Source organism: Pelmatolapia mariae, linkage group LG1, assembly GCF_036321145.2.
Source record: "Pelmatolapia mariae isolate MD_Pm_ZW linkage group LG1, Pm_UMD_F_2, whole genome shotgun sequence".
Classification (NCBI taxonomy): domain Eukaryota; kingdom Metazoa; phylum Chordata; class Actinopteri; order Cichliformes; family Cichlidae; genus Pelmatolapia; species Pelmatolapia mariae.
In genome coordinates, this window is record NC_086227.1 from 1,095,326 (window position 1) to 1,112,270 (window position 16,945).

At 42.0% G+C, this 16,945-nt stretch overlaps 1 protein-coding gene across 2 annotated transcripts in view; it reads left to right on the top strand.

Annotated features, from left to right (window-relative positions):
* map1aa (microtubule-associated protein 1Aa) overlaps nt 1–16,945 on the top strand; it is a 60,242-nt gene that overhangs the window by 8,802 nt on the left and 34,495 nt on the right. The window contains exon 1 of one of the 2 annotated variants that reach the window (XM_063469658.1): nt 10,649–10,671. The exons of the other annotated variant lie outside the window; for it this stretch is intronic. The gene's annotated coding sequence lies outside the window, so the exon portion shown is untranslated. Of the gene's footprint in view, nt 1–10,648; nt 10,672–16,945 lie in introns of those variants that run through there. 2 annotated transcript variants of the gene reach the window in all.

Consider the following 16,945-nt stretch of genomic DNA (forward strand, 5'->3'; position numbering starts at 1 on the left):
TGTAGTCTTAGCAGAGAGCAGTAATATAAGCAGCGACAGAACTGACAGCCATTATTGTCTCAGTGTGATAACACCTGGACCAATGTGTTTACAGACATCATTTAATTGTGATTTTAAAGGCTGTAGGTTGCAGCCGTTGCTCTAACACTGTGTAAATGTAACAGCTGTGTAACACCCCTCTGTAAACTATTAACAGTGAGAACTATTACAAACTATCTAATGTATGAAATGGCTGTTACTTAAACCATTATATCATCTAATAGTGTCAAAATAACATCAAATTGAATTTAAACATCCTGACAGAGTTAATTAACACTCCTCTTTACAGAAGAGCATTACCTAAAAATCGACACCTTCTTTTATTCTGAAGCTCATTAAAGATGCAGATTCCCAGTTGTCTCTGCAGTATTGACACACTGCTGAGGCTCTTCCATCATGATGTAATGGATATGACGCAGGTAATCAGAACATCCATCAGTGTGTATGCATTAGTGTCTCATTCCCCAGCGTCTGCCCTGCTCACACCGTGGTGATTACTGATTGACCCGTGAGGCACACGGACAGTCTGGCAACGTGAACGATCGCATTTCATCTCAAGAGAGGAGGAAGATGATGAAGGAAGTGCCAGTAATGGTGTCCATGAATGCAGCTGTCGCCCACATGGTGCAATTAATAAAGACTGGGTGAAGCTGTGCTTCTGACTGTTGGCGGTGACTCTCAGGGGAAATGCAGTAACATTTAGTGAACGTAATCTCTGGGCCTATACACACAAACATCAACACACACACTGTGTATCAGAGGTTTTACAACCATGAATCCATACTTATGCCATAAATCCATGATCCAAACATCACTGGGCAGTAATTCACATTTATGGCAAAGATGATCGCACCAGTGCAGCTTTCACAAATAATCAAATTCCGACCAAAGACAAGAAGTTACAAATTACAACCAAATTTCCCCTTGTGGGACAATTAAAGGATTATTCTATTCTATTCTATTCTATTCTATTCTATTCTACTCTATTCTAAGTAATAATGAATTAGATTAATTACTCTTTCAGTCAGCTGAATTCCATCAGTTTATCCCAAATACAATGTAAACATTTTTAACGTCTTAGTTAATAAAGCCTGTGTTACAGTAACTCCGCTAAGCACTGAGACATAAACAGAAACTTGACTTATTTTTTTCCATTGTTCTTTCTTTCACCTAAGGGTCACCTGTACCGTATTTGGGCAAAGACCACCACAAACCAAATGCACTTGTTATTATTTTTGATATTTTTGGTTGCCAATAGATGTGTTGAAAGCACTGCGCCTGAGTCTAAAGACTGGTGGAGCTCTGAGTGACCAGGGTGAGGCGGAGGTGGGGATGAAGTGCGATACATGACTGACGGTTTGAAAGGTAGAATGACCACCGTGCACTGAGATTTAAAGCTCGCAGAGTGGAGGCTGATTGGCTCAGAGATGGCTGAGTCTGACAGCATGGGAAAGTGGAAGTGATGTAAAGAACAGACAAGCACTCCAACACTCAGGAAAGCAGGCAGATGACAGAAACAAGTATTCGATCACCTTGAATCACCTGATTTAATACTTGGTGGAGTGCGAGTTAGCGGCCACATCTGTGACACATCTCAAACATCAAACACACAGGGATTGTCCTCTTTGCAGATTTTGTTTAAACCCTTAAGGTTTCTAAGTAATCACTTGGATGCACAAAGCTGAAGCTGTCTTTTGAGCTGCTGTGTGGGATTAGAGTCCAAACAGTGGCTGGGCTGCTTCTTTGTTGCCTTGGCCGTATGATTTGGGTTATTGTCCCACTGGAAGACCCACCCACAACGCATTTTCAATGCGTGAAGCGAGGTTCTCATCCCAGGTTTTTCTAACCTTCCTTCCTAAAATGAAAGGCAGTTGCTCTGTACCCTTGGTAGAACAGCATCTCCAAAGAGTAGGGATGGTGTTCTTGGATTTAAAACTCGAGTGGCATCTAACCACATTTCCCAAGCCTCATTGGACTCGCTCAGGTGGTCATTGGCAAACTTGGTCACATGGTCATTCCTGAGCCGCGGTGCTTTGTGGACACTGCAGGATTTCAAACCATGATGACATAATGTGTTACCAATGGTTTTCTTGGTGACTGTGCTCCCAGCTGCTTTGAGACCAGTAACAAACCTAATATTGAAATAACAGACTGCTTATTACTTTGTAAGTGGTTGAAATTAAATTCAGCAGTCCAAATACTTATTTGCTCATGATGGAGAAACCATCTGTATCCCAGAGAGAGAGAGTCTGCCTCCAATGCCCCTGAAACCATTTAAGATTTTTATGATCCAAACTGATAAAAACTGGGATACACACAGACTCTGAAGAGATTTTTTCAACTCACTAGATCTCCACAAACTCCTGCTAGAATAATGATGAGTAATGCCATCATGTTTATGTGCTGTTCATCAGAGAGTTCACAATCTAATCCAAATCCATGAAATGTAGATGTGGAAAATGAGGTCTCAACAGACGACTGGAAGCCTGTGCCGCAGCTCGTTGTAGAAGAACACCTGGGGACTTGTTGTAAACTGTGCAGTTTTTAGTTTTATTTTGTGTTTGCCTTTAAATATGAGAAATATAGATAGTTGTTGGCTCTGCTTTTGTTCCAGTGGTTAAACTTTTGTTTGTTTTGGTGCAGATTAATGTACAGATGAATATGTTAATGAATGAAGAGGAAAAATTGCAAAGGTAATTCGAAAATTCGCTACTTATATGATACATTTTGTTGCCATATTGACAAGCTGTATGTATTCTTTTCAACTTTTGGCAAACGGGTGACTCGAATCTGCTCTCTGATTGGTTTCTTTATAAAAGTGGGACAATATCAAAAGGCTCCCAGCAAAACAATGAATGTCCACACACCCACTGGTATGTGCCAGACTCTTGCTCCTGCGCAGAAAGCATGTGGAAGAAGCAGAGCAGGCAGTTTTATCTCTAACTCACTAACAGTGCTGATAATATGGTGTAGTTACAGGCCTTCTCAGCTGGTAATGCAGGTAATGCAGACCTGCATGAAGGAGATTTCTCACTTAATAAAAGCTTAACACGACTCAGAAAAACTCCCTGGAAGCTAAAACGTGTTCATGTGGGAATTTATAAAGCGTGAGACTCTTTGCACTGGCCTGTGAATGAACTCAGCGTCCATGTCAAACGTGCCACCCTGCTGTATTTCCACACAAACCCACACTCGGGGTCTGAGTGGGTGTTTACAGACTGTGATGGACAAAACAGCAGGTTGAAGCTGACAGGCACAGATGAGTGATGCTGCTGCGTACACACACACACACACACACACACACACACACACACAGCAATGCTGTTTTATTAACCAGCTTTTTTTCTCTTCTATAATCTTTAAACCGTTTGATTGTGATAACGATGCCGGACCAACAGCAGGGCTGGCTGCGAGCTTCTCTCCCCGCTGCACAAACACTCATCTGTTTCTGTCTGAGGAGGCCCGAATACACAACAAATCACAGACAGACGTGCTTTGAAAAGCAATGCGTGTAGGCTCCACCAGTGAGCAGGAAGCTGATTCTGTGATGTTTAAACTGCATCACTGTGAGTTTAACATTTTTATGACACAACCTAAAAATCTCTCTGCACGATAGACAGGGTTGATCGCAGTCTAGGAGAATGCAAGCAGATTAATAATTCAGCCACCGTTATTGATCTGTTCCTCTGCTTCTCTGAAGGCAGCACAGAGGGTCTCCTGGTCCCTGTCGACAGCACACACCCACATACTGACACACAAGCTTGGAGGATGTCAGTTAAGCTGTTTTTCCTTAAAAGCTTTTGCAAACAGCTTTATGTATTAGGAATATTAGAAATTAGCCGACTATGAAGCTTTGTCTTTCACTAAATGACGGCTGATGTGAGCTGCACGATGAAAGAAGAGAGTCTGTTGATATTCTGGTAATGTTGTTGGGGTGGAGGGTGAATATACTCTGGGCTACAAGTTAATAAGGTGCAAACACTCCATGTAGTGTACTGGAATCCAGTCCAGCCACCCCGCTGTGTGCAATCAGACTTTCAGAAGCTTTTAATGTTGCTTGTTTTGTGGAAAATCTTTTCTTTTATATGCAGCAGGGATACAGAGAAGGGCACTTAGAGAGTGCAGTTCTGGACCATGGCCAGTGCCCTGGCTCATCATTTTAACCAAACATATCTGGAACAGAACCAAAGTTTAATGGCTTCCTCCTTTCCTCGTGTTCCACCTCTCCTCCAGGTTTCATGGATTTCAGCGTCCTAGTTTTTGTGTAATTCTGCTGTCAGACAGGAGCACAGCACAGGAAATAATAAATCTGTCGAGCCTTCATCTTCTTAGTATTGGAATAATATTACTGTGGTCCTAATTTTTAATGTCAAGAGTGAATAATAACATTTAGTCTAGAAGATTTCTAAAAAAATCTAAGATAACAAAGCATCTCTGTACTTCAGTGGAGCACATTTTACCATGTAAAGACGTCTGAGAGACTTTCAAATCAAATCAAATCAAATCAAAATGTATTTATATAGCACATTTAAAAACAACAGTGTCGATCAAAGTGCTTCACAAATTAGGAAATAAATAAAATAAGACAAATTTACCAAACAGCAAGACAAGACAAGACAAACTTAGAAGCCAACCAAATGATAGTCAAACTAACTTACGTCAGAGCCAGAGTAAAAAGATGGGTCTTTAAGCGAGATTTAGAAGCCTGAATCGACTCAGAAGAGCGAATGGCAGTAGGGAGATTGTTCCACAGTTCAGGAGCTGCAATAGCAAAGGCACGATCACCTCTGTTTCAGCCTAGACTTAGGTTGCATTAAGAGCATCTGGTTCGAAGATCTTAGTGCTTTTTTAGGATTATACAAATGGAGAAGTTCTGTGAAATAGCTAGGCGCAATATTGTTTAAGATTTTATAAGTGAGTAAAAGAATTTTAAAATCAATGCGAAATTTCACAGGAAGCCAGTGTAAGTTAGCTAAAACTGGAGTCATATGATCATGCAGCTGATAAAAGGCGTGCAGCAGCGTTCTGTACTAATGCAAACGGTAGAGAGAGGAGTGAGGGAGGCCTAAATAAAGAGAGTTACAATAGTCCAGTCTAGAGGCAATGAATGCATGAATAAGCTTTTCAAGGTCCTTGGGGGAAAGAAAAGGTTTAGCTTTAGAAATCTGACATAGCTGATAGAAGCTGGATTTAACCACAGTAGATACTTGTTTCTCTAATTTGAAGGAGCTATCCAAGAGTACCCCAAGGTCTCTTACAATGTGGGAGAGGTAGCTAGCAAGGGGGCCAAGGGTATCGGTTAGTTGATTCAGGGGGATATGGCTGTCAAAGACAATAACTTCAGCTTTACTGTCATTCAAAGTAAGACAGTTTTGAGATAGCCAGGTTCTGACATCATGAAGACAGTTAAACAATGTGTGCAATGGATCTGCGACATTCAAACTCAAAGGAAAATAAATCTGAGTGTCAGGTTCAGGTAAAAATACTGGGTTCTGTGGTGTGCTCCTCAAGCTTCTCTTGAATGGTTTTGGGGTTGGGGGCGATCTGCGTTATCCTGCTCAGGAGGCCAGCACATGGGTGTGCTTGGACTGCAACAGTGTATAACTGGATGGTGACCCAACGTTTCAAATACTGAAATTTTCAGTTGTTAACCACACACGTAGGTTGTTTATTTACATTTTATTGAATTGTTTTTCTATTGATATACTAGAACAACATTACAGGTAGTTATATTTTGGATGATTAATCAGAATCAAGGAAGAAAAAACATGAAACAAAGCATGGTTCTGTTTGGTATTTAACACTATCAGCATGCTTCTTTGTTCTCCAGGACGCTCTAAAAATAATTTATTATGTAAAAGCTCAGCACAGCACATTTAAAGAAAGCCTTATGCTTGTTTTATTTTTATTCTTAGATCCCACTAGAGTAGCTTTGCATGTTTCACAATTCAAAATAATCCTTACCTTGTACCTCTCCTTATTACCTTCACTTGTATATGTGCCGACGTCGCTATTTGAAACTTTGGCTGTCTTTCCTGTGGGCATGCACCACTACAGCAGCATATATCTGACAGGAAAATCATGAACAGCGTAACCTGGTTTCCTTTAAAGGAAAATGAATTGAAAATGAAGTGAATGAAGTGTTTCGTCTTGTCCTGGGCTGTGACACTTCCACACGCTCATGCACACATGTTAGAAAGCTCAGGTTTAGTAACTGTGTCCTCACTCAGAATATTAAATAAACTATTTCACCCAGAATAGAGTTAAAAGCAGCTACGGCTGTAATACTCAACTATCTCAGAAACACATAGACCCCCACACACTGAAAACCCATGTAACCTTGGCCAGCTGCCCTGTGTGCGTGTGTGTGTGTGTGTGTGTGTGTGTGTGTGTGTGTGTGTGTCCTTCCATTTGTGAGAGAACTGAGATGATGTCAGAGGGAGGGAGAAGAGAGCTGGAATAGCTAAGACATTTCAGGGCAGAGGAAGGCGGCTCGTCTGGAGAGAAGGGCGCGGCAGGCCGGGTATCCGAGCCGTGCGGCTAACAGCTGTCTGACATTTAAAGGAGCCTGCCAGTCATCTGAGATGATGCTGCATCAGTGCTGTGCATCAGAGTGGCTGTGATGCACTTGAGTTGCTCTAACAGGCTTTTTGCACCGACATTAGAAAAACAAATGCGAGCTTAGGCAACACCCTCTTAGAAGAGCACTCAGAGTAAGCAGAGACCTACATAAACATATGAAGGCGTTGCTCTTTTGAAGGTGTGGCAATCAACATTTTAAACTTTATGAAATAATAAGTGGCTGTATACATTCACAGGGCACCATTATATATTGAAAATGTCGCAAATGAATTCATTAAGCCCACTCCTTAGTTACTGTTGCTATATCAATCAGAATTTCAGCTATAGCATTAAACACATTTATCTTAGAGAATGGATGCAGCTTTTTCAGTGTAACCTATAACACTATTATGAGCTCATCAACCTGGAAAGTACTGATCTGTTACTAACAGAGCATGAGCAAAGTTTGGGCAAGCAAAAAAGGTCAAGCTAAGACCCGCCCCCACCCCAAATCTTCCTTTGTTCAGTTCTTTGCTTTGGTTTGGCCCGGGAGGAAGAGCAGGTCGTCTGTTAAGCAAAAACACTTGATTGATTGTATGAATGAGTTACCCATGTTTGGGGCTCATATAGGTTAGACCATGTAGGTGCCATGGCAGTTCAGCCCTTAGAGGGTCCTTCTGTGGCCAACATATAATAGGCTTGCCCATAAAAACTCATAGTTACCCCACAGTCCCACAGTTCACCCACACCTACCCACTGTGGGTCCACGGGGGCACGTTCACTGGCAAATTATTAGGAAATGTGACTATTGTGGACGTAATTAAACTACAGATTTATTACATTGTCAGGAATACGACGCTTGAAGAAGGTGATTGATTCAAAATCTCAGTAACATGGAAATCTGCCAAATCAAGTCTGTGCTGCTGCTAATGTGGGAACCCTTGTGAATAAGGGAACATTTGAAAGTAGTATTTTTTCCATATTCCATATCAGTTGGTGGTGGTGATGTACCATGGTGCACATCTGGACTCCAGTACTGGCGTGAAATGGAGGGCATCTGGGCCCTGTAGAGTAGGGCGGCTGAGTGTGGGCATGCTGTGGGTATGCTGCAAGCCTACTGCCTGCTTACACTGTGAGATTTCACTGCTTTGTGTAGGCAGCCCACAGCCAACCCACAGTGCAGGCCCAGATGTCTGCTACATCAGCACTAGGGCCCACAGTGGGCCGCCTACTGTGGCTCTACACAACTTCCAAGCAGGCATATATTCTGGGTATTATCAATGGGCTGCTGCACAAGTTCCACAGAAAGCTCTTCTGTTTTTGTGGAAACTCTAAACTACTTTGTTCATGTGGCTTTATTTACGTTTGAGTTGCACTAAATCTTATGGCAGTACGTTCTCTGTGCTTCAAAGTGCTTCAAATACTTATTATAGCACCTGCAGGGTCGAGTACTTCTTTAGTCATAGCAGTCCAAAGACGATGAACAACAGTGTCATCCTGTTCAAGTGTCATCTAGTTTTTCCTCATCAGGTTTTTTATCAAAGAAAATCATTTTATGTTTGATCTAAAAAAAAAGAAGCTGCAGACATGTTTTTGTTTTGTTTTTTCGAAACAAATCATTAGTGAAATGTCTGGACTGTTCTAAGGGTCACCGAAGCACACCGCTGAATTAGCAGTGTTGGGGAGTAACAGAGTACATGCACCGCCGTTACGTATTTAAAATACAAAATATGAGTAACTGTATTCTATTACAGTTACCGTTTAAAAAGGTGGTATTCAGAATACAGTTACTTTGTTGAAATAAATGGATTACACGGCGGTCTTTTCCTGTTTCATATGTTAGGCTATGCTCTCTCTATTTTTGGTAATTCCATGCTGGTGGAAACCCAAACAAAACACGCATTAAGAGGTTCAAATGCCTGTGTCTCAATCACGCGTCTCATAATGACGTGAAGAAATGTTTTTTTTAAAATGATTTAATATGAAGGCAATAGGCAGAGTGTTACAGGCATCGCCCTAAAGCATGTAGCCTGATGGGCAGTGTAGTCCGTGCTGCAGGGAGAATGGACTGCCGTACCCGTTATGTGTCTGTGAGCGAGGGAGGGAGAAAAAGGAAAAGTACGAGTTGTCACCGAGCAGAAACGGGAGCTGGAAGCATGTAAATATAATAATAACCACTGCAGCCAAGAAGAGTGCCTGACGAGCCCAGTTGTAAGTAAGCTATTAAGACTCGACTGTACACCGTGTTCGTGTTTTCCTCCGAAACAATAAGTTCGGTTGGAGCAGCCTTTCAATGCCTCTCTCTGTCTCTCGCTAGCAAAGTTGACCCAGACAACAAAGTAAAGCTAGTTTTCAGCTACGAGCCCGACACGAACCCGACGTATTAGCCAGAGGTCCCTTTACTACGGTTCGGAGCCGCGGACCTGTTTTATATACGCGCCGAATAGTTTTCTATACGAGATCGCTGCAAAAAGTGCAGCCTTACCTAATGTCCACCTACTGTTACTCATTTATATTAAGATTTAAACATCTAGTTGGTATTGGTATGGAGAGTAACCTTCAGTAACAGTAATAAATCACACAGCAATTGTACATTCATGTAGTTGTAAAAAGCATGATAATATATTAAGTAATCCAAAGTATTCAGAATACGTTACTGTCATTGAGTAACGTAACGGAATACGTTACAAAATACATTTTGGGGCATGTAATCTGTAATCTGTAGTGGAATACATTTTAAAAGTAACCTTCCCAACACTGTGAAATAGCATCAGTCTTAGTAAAGTGTTGTGATTCATGGTTTACAGTGGCTCAAGCTGGCACAGCTCAGAGTCTATTTTAGTTTGTCTCTGTCCCACCCAGCAGCTGCTGTTTGAGTCACAGCTGTTTGAAAGATCCCCTTCCCAGAACAGACAATCCACTTGTTTTGCATTAAATGATAATGTTTATTGAGGACTATATTTATTCTACTAAACGATATATATAGATCGACCACCTCATCAAACTTGGCAGTTGGGAATGTAAAGCAGTGAAATTCAATGTTCTAAAAAGAGAAGCTGTCCCTGCGGGATGCTGGGGTCTGGGCCTTGTCTCAAGCTAAAATTGAGTGGTGACATATAATGACTCATTATTGCTGCTAATCTTAATATTATTGTTGTTGTTGTTCTGTCGAGTTGAAGCTTAGTGACATTTAGCAACCAAAGTAACATTTTCCATTCAGTTCAATTCAGATGTATTTTTGTCACATTAACAGTCGCCTGAGGGATTTTATAGAGTAAGGTAAAAACAGAGCAAGCACTTGGCAACGGTGGGAAGGAAAGACTTGCTTTTAACAGGAAGGGGTCTCTGTAGATGCTCAACACTAAACAACTACTACAACACAAACATGTTGCATTGTTTTACAGATTACACTTGGATGATGGGTCGTGTTGGTGACACGTTTGTATGTTTCTAGCACTTTAGTTGCAAAGGCACAATAACCTGAGCGCTCGGTGCCAGTGAAGAAGCCGGAGCAGAATTTATTATGAAGGTGTGGGAAGAACCCCACAGTGGGGATGCACAGGTATCACAGTTGCTATTTCTCCTAATCCATCCAGGCCAGCAGTATAATGACATTTACATTATGAATCCATGCTGGGTCACTCATCTTGATTCGCTTGTGTACGACGGGCTCCTGAACGCAGCAGCGCGGCGGTTAGCTCGGTGTAGGTGTTGAAGTGGAGCAGGCCGATGCTGCCTTCGTCCTCATCCGCAGCAGCAGCAGCATCAGCGCCCCTCCCTCTGCTCCAGCCACCCCGCTGAAGGACGGTAGGACTCTTCATCTCTTATTCTCGCGTCAGGCTCTCTCTCTCTCTCACATTCTGCTGACATATCCGTTTCTCGTTCGCGCTCGAGAGGCTTCGTAGTTGTCCGTCGTCCGCGGTGCTGTAGACGGAGAGGATGCTTTTGGAGAGCGGTGGTGTTTTTAGGCACGGCTGCTTGTTTGAGATCCGCAGACGGTCGGAGCCGCTGGACGAGACTCGTCTGCACTGGCAGTAACTACACGTGAGGCCGTGGACTGCAGCATATCATGTGAGTAAATACTAATACTGCACAGCATATGGCTGCTGCACAGCGTTTCTACAAGCTGAAACACTATCATACGCATATGGTGGTTTTTTATTGGAAATATAGAGGTCATGCATCCTGGATTACACCTCAGCTGAAGGTGACCAAACGACTTTAGATTTGTGTGCGTGTGTGTAAATCCTAAAACATCTGCTTACAAATACAGTTTCCCATCTGGGTTATTCATAGTTTTAAAGGAATTTTCATGTTTTCCTAGATTTTATTGGAGAACTTCAGAATTCTTTCAGAAAATATCAAATTCAAGAATAAAGACTTAAAAGTCCAGATTTAAACTCCTGCTCATTTTGCTGAACTAAAATTCACCAAAACAGCACCAAGGCCATGACCTCGGTGTCTTCACTGTAGCAGCATTCAGCATGGCATCACTTCATTTTCTTATCAGAGGACAGTGCCATTTGTTTTGATCCAGAGTACATTGTCAGTAATAAGAGTAAAAGATACAAATGTAGCCATTAGGGCTAATTATTGGACATCCCAGTAACTATGTATATGTTTTCAAGGGCCACAAAGGCAGATGTGTTTCCAGCCTCACGCCTGCTAGCAGCCTGTCTTACTCGTGTTTACATATTAACATCCAGTTTATGCTCATTTGTTAGTGAAGTGACTGCTTTCAATTCACTCGAGTAAATTTGGATGACCTGATTTTTAAGGTGAGGAGAAAAAAAAACGCCCAGCTCATCTTCTGACCTGAAGGCAGCAGCTGAGGCTGGCTGTGAGTCTCTCCTGTGGCCAGGCTGCAGCAGCTTTGTTAGCTCATGTGAAATCTGTGGATTAGACTTCACTCTCCAAATAACACCACGCCAAAATGATGCAACAGGCTAGACAAAAATGGTCTAAAATTAGAAAGGTACATGCAGACGCACGGACAGCTGTTTTAATCCAGAAACAGGGAAGGAGAAGAAGATTAATTCCAGCAGTTAAGCTGTTTTACTTACATAATGGAAATGCTCGGGAAAGATAAACATGTGTCTTTGGTGATACAGCTAATCCATGGATATCCACTCCTGCAGTTTATTAATAATTTAAATCATTTATCGCACAAATGTATCCCCTGTATTTAACCCCTTTAGGTTTCTTTACTGTTCGTCGTAGCAGGGCCAGTGGTAATAATTTAACTATTAATCATCCAGAAACTCAAGGTAACATATTCCATAGTGGATTCATATTCAACAGACAGCCACAGATGTGGTTTCCAGCCCTTCAAATGTACAATCTGTTTGTTTAATGTCACACTAACCTGAATATCTTTGGGCTAAACTAAATAATCATTTTCACTTCTGATTTGAAAATTCTTCCTTTTATTTTGATATTTATCCTAGAAAATGTAACAAAATATTGACATTTCCTAGAACACTTTTCCTGACTTTCCTAAACCCTGCAGACAAACTGGACAGAGCTACTGTGACATCACCCTTTGGATTGGTAGTTATCATGTTGAAGCCTAATTGTTAGTGCTTTGACAGTTGCCAGTGTTTTATCAGCTAATATCAGCAAGCTCCTCAGACCACCAGTGGGCTGATGTTATTGGCTGACCTATTTATTGGTCTATCGGTATACACATTAATGACAAACAATGGCTCAAAATTAAAAAGTAAAGAGGAGATAGGAGGTGTGAGTGTTGACGTTGCATAATTTGTCACCAGAACGACGCCACAAACACAAAATCTAGCTGATCTCAGCACAGCTGGACAAGTACACAAATCATTAAATAACTACAAATAACCGATGTTAGTTTATTTTCTGTGTCTGAAAGAAAGAAATAATCATTTGCTGATATATTTGAATACTGGATTTTTAAAAAGTCTTAAAAATCTTAAAATTCAGTCAGGCGCCCCCAACTATAGATGGGCTGGCTGTGGATTCATCACACAGATATCGTTGGTACTCCAAAAGGCACCAGCAGGGCAAACACGGAGACAGGTCTAATTTATTTACTGGAATTAGCACTGCAGATGGCCACGCCCCCAACATTAAAGGTTTACAAAGGAATTAAGGTGCATACAGTTTTTATACCAGGCTCTAAACGTGGTTACTTGTGCTGTAAGTCGGGGATTTGAACTTGGAAGTCTGTGGTGACCGGCTCGTTTTTCTGGATCAGTCTCAAGTGGCCGTTAGAGGATCTGCATGATATTTTCTGCTATTTAACTCACTGATTGTACAAACACATTGAAGTTATGAGAAATTGCAAACATCATTTGTGTCAACTAAACAAGTTTGTTGTATAGCTGAAAGCTACACTGCCCTGTTAAAACCCTGGCCTTTACTGCGCTCTGTGTCTTTGAAACGTCCTTGAGCTGCTTCTGTCCACACGCACACTGAGCACAGCAGCTTGGGTCACTGGGGACTCTGTAATAATGCCGCCGGATTCTTGTTTCATAATGTCCAAATCCAGCGGATCAGGTTTTATTCTTTGGGTTATTAGAGGTTTGCACAGACTCACCGTTCAACAAAGCATCCCTTCCCCAAGTAACCTCCACACTGCCCTGCACTGTGCTCTGTGAACTCCTGTAATGCCTTAGGGTGGGTGAGGCGTGCGTGCTGAGATCAGCAGGATGGGACGGGGTGCGGTCACACTAGATGTCCAGCAGTGGGGATAGCACCACACTGATAAAGCTTTGGCTCAGACTGACTGAGACTCAGCTTCTTTTACAAACAGATGTGTTACTACAGTTGTCAGTGTCATACATTAAAACAGCAGAGGTGCAAGGGTGCTGCTACTTCACATTCAAAGATCACAGGCAAAGGAATGGGCTAAAAATGAGAGCCCACATTCCACACCCACATACTAAAGACCACAATGCATTGCAGCCAGGGGCATACTAAACTCCTCAGGTAGCAAATTGTAATTACCTACCAACATTTTAGCATCAGCACAAGAGCCTGGTGCTGATTAGTCAAATAGTTCATTACCTGCATATACAGGAAAAAGTTAATAAGCTGCAAAACGTAGAGACGAGCGTCAGGGGTGATTGCAGCAAGACTGAGAGGGAAGGTTTGTAATAAGGGACTGAGACCAGCTATGATGATGTGCTGGAGTCACACAAAAAACAGATGAAGGACGGCAGTGCTGAAGACCAGGAATGAGGAATGATTACTTTTTGAGAGGGACGGGCCTCAGAGGAGAAAACCACGACTGACCAAAAGGACTCAAAGGCACGGCTCACATTTGGCAAAAAACATCTTGGTGATGTCCAAAATATTCTGTGACTAAAGCTGAACCTTTATTGGAGACACACGTGTAGACAGCAAAGACACTAAGACACGGAACATGGAGGGCAACTAAATACGTGACATCCTGCCCAGGGCTCGCAAAATCTCTAGCCCGACGTCCCGGGGTTATTGTGTCTTCCAGTCGGGCTACCAAAATCTATCTCAGCCCTGCCTGTCGGGCTTTCATAGGAAGGGAAAATATATGTCAATTGCTTTTGCTTTCTTTCACAAATTTAACTGGGAGTTTCCCCCTGACTCGACACACGCCTTTGCTGCTGGGACCAGTAATTTTAGGAAAGACCCCATCAGAACCCATGAGAAATGCAAGAAATGCATTATTGCTCAGTCTGCAGCATCTTTCCCAGAACAAACACCAATCGCAAAAAACATATTAAAAATAACCCAAGCACAACAAGAAGTCCTGAAAAATCTGTTTAGAACAGCGTGCTATGTTGCAAAGAGTGAAGTACCGCTGGCAAAATGTAGCAGTCTTTGCAAACATCACAAAGCAAACGGCCGAGATGTTGGCTCCACGTACCCGTGACGTCAGATTCAGGATGCGACACAGACTGATTCATGTTCTTCACAGTTCTTACAGGTTCATAGAAATTTCTGTTCAATTAGAACCAAATATTTGAGTTGATGATTGTAATTTTTATACAGTAATTTGTGTTTAACGATTTTTTGACTGATGTTTTGTTTCTTTTACAATATTGTACATTAAAAATAAGCTCATTTTTATTCAGGCTACTTAAATTTATTTTGTTTGCCAAAAACTAAAGAGTGGCCGAAGGGCTACCAGGGATTTCAAAATTTTGCGAGCCCTGCTGCCACAAGTACGCACTCCTCACTGTGGGTAGATTGATGCTTTCTTCTGCTCAGTGATATGGTTGTTGCGTGTAACTGGGTACAAGAAGAAAGTTTTAGTTTTTTACACAGATTACAAAGGGAGGGGGAAAAGTACAGCAGTGAGAATAGACATACTGTTTCTGGCAATCAAAAATAAAGCAGTGGTGTCAGTCGGTAACTGCACATGTGTACCTAACGTGGTGTACAGTAATCAGAGGAGCTATTTTTAACTGCTGTTGCTGTTGAACACAGTTTCTATAAGTGAGAAGAGTCTTTGTTGGCAGTGTAAATGAATTTCTGCTAACGAGCTCTGTCTCTCGGTTACCTGAGGCAAGATGTATTTTCAGCGGAGGTGAAATGTGATGATGTCAAGAAGAGACGACGTGCAGGTATAAGATCAGGTTTAACAGTTCCTGGCTTTTGTTTCTCCCAGGCTGGATACTGTAAACGCAAATGTGATTTGAAAGCAGCTTTGACAGAGAGCTCAGGTTGGTGCCTGATGAGCGAGCGCATCCTTCTAACAAAGCATGACAAAACACACATTTAATCAGCATCATGTTGTTTGGGCTCATACTGCTCTGTGTCAAAGCTTTCAAAGATCTTTTGTTTTAAGTTAATGAACAACATAATTAGCAAATTATGATTTTTGCAATCAAGGATAAGGCGGTGAGATAAATGAATTCAGCAGCAGCAACAGTGTTAACAGAGCATTCTCATCCCAGCACACCGACGACTGGTCACATAGCGTCGGTACGTGATGAGCTGCGATAAGAACGTGTTGGTATTAACGGTGTTAACAAAGCTATCATGTCCAAGGTTTGAAAATCAGTTCACTGACTTGGATTCAGAGCTCACAGCTGTTGCTAACCCCAGACTCTCAGACTATGTCTGTTTTTAAATTGTTCTCCCAAGTCTTGGCAGTCAGGGAACAATTACAGTTACTGTACACTAACACACATCAAAAAGGTATTCAGATTCTTTCCAGGTTTTGCCTTTCTCCAGAATGAAAGGTTAGTTTATCACCTCTGACCTCTGAGGGTTAATGAAAGTTTGAGACCGTTAACATGAAGGTCCATCTTTGCTTGCTTAGATAAGCTTAAAGTGTTTGCTCCTTTCCTTCAACATGCTCTGTGACACTGTTTGGTTGGACATAACTGCCCTCAGGAATATTTCCACTTCCAAGTACTCGTTCATACATTTTCGTGTCTGTACGGCGGGTCGAGTAGAGTCAGACTCAGACTCACTTTTTACATCTGGATGTCCCTTTTTGATCACTGTGCATTCTGCAAATTCATCATGGACCTTTGCACAGAGAGCAAACATCTGCCCAGCGTCAGGTGAGGAGATCTTGAGCACAGTTTCATGCTTGTCTGACTCACCAGAGTCTCGGGCCTGTGACTGTACTTCCCCAAAAATAAATATCGCTCTGAAGGGTTGCATTTTGACGCCCCAGAGGAGATCCGTGGTGGAGGCACATGTGCAAGGGGACTTTGGCTAAGAGGTCTAAATGTAGCACGTTAGCAGGTTTAGGATTTTAGCCTTTTTCCAAAACTCATGAATCTCACCTAATGCTGTATTCTGATGCTTTACAAATACTCTTGAATGGAGCAAAATATATTCTATCACACATCTACAGTTATAACCACATTAATATCGATAGAGTCGAAATTAAAAAGTAGCTTTTAATATCAGAAGGACTGCTGCAGTGCCACAGGCTCAGCAACAACTGCGCTTTGATTATTTCCCCCAAGACTTGCCTGGAAACTGCATCAGTGTTAATACAACTGACAGGAGAAGCAGCAGCTACAAATCAGCTACACTTCACACTTATGTCCCTCTGAGGAAATGAAGACTGGAGTGATTTCTTACATAACTCTTGGCCCCTACTGCTTGGAGTCATGATTCACTTAGAATTGAATTGTCTGTAGTCACAGCAGTGCACTCCTCTCTTAGTTTATGTGAGAGTACAGCATCTGTACAGTGTGATGGATGGTCGCACAGTCACTCGTGATCCCCCGAAAGAAGAAATATCACTTATGTTTTGCTTAGTTGGAGCGAGACTGTAAAACGCAGTTTGAGAGAAACATGAAGGGCCTCAAACTCTGAAGTGATCATTCTCATTCAAGCCAAACTACCCCAGTGCCAGCTGGAGGTCACA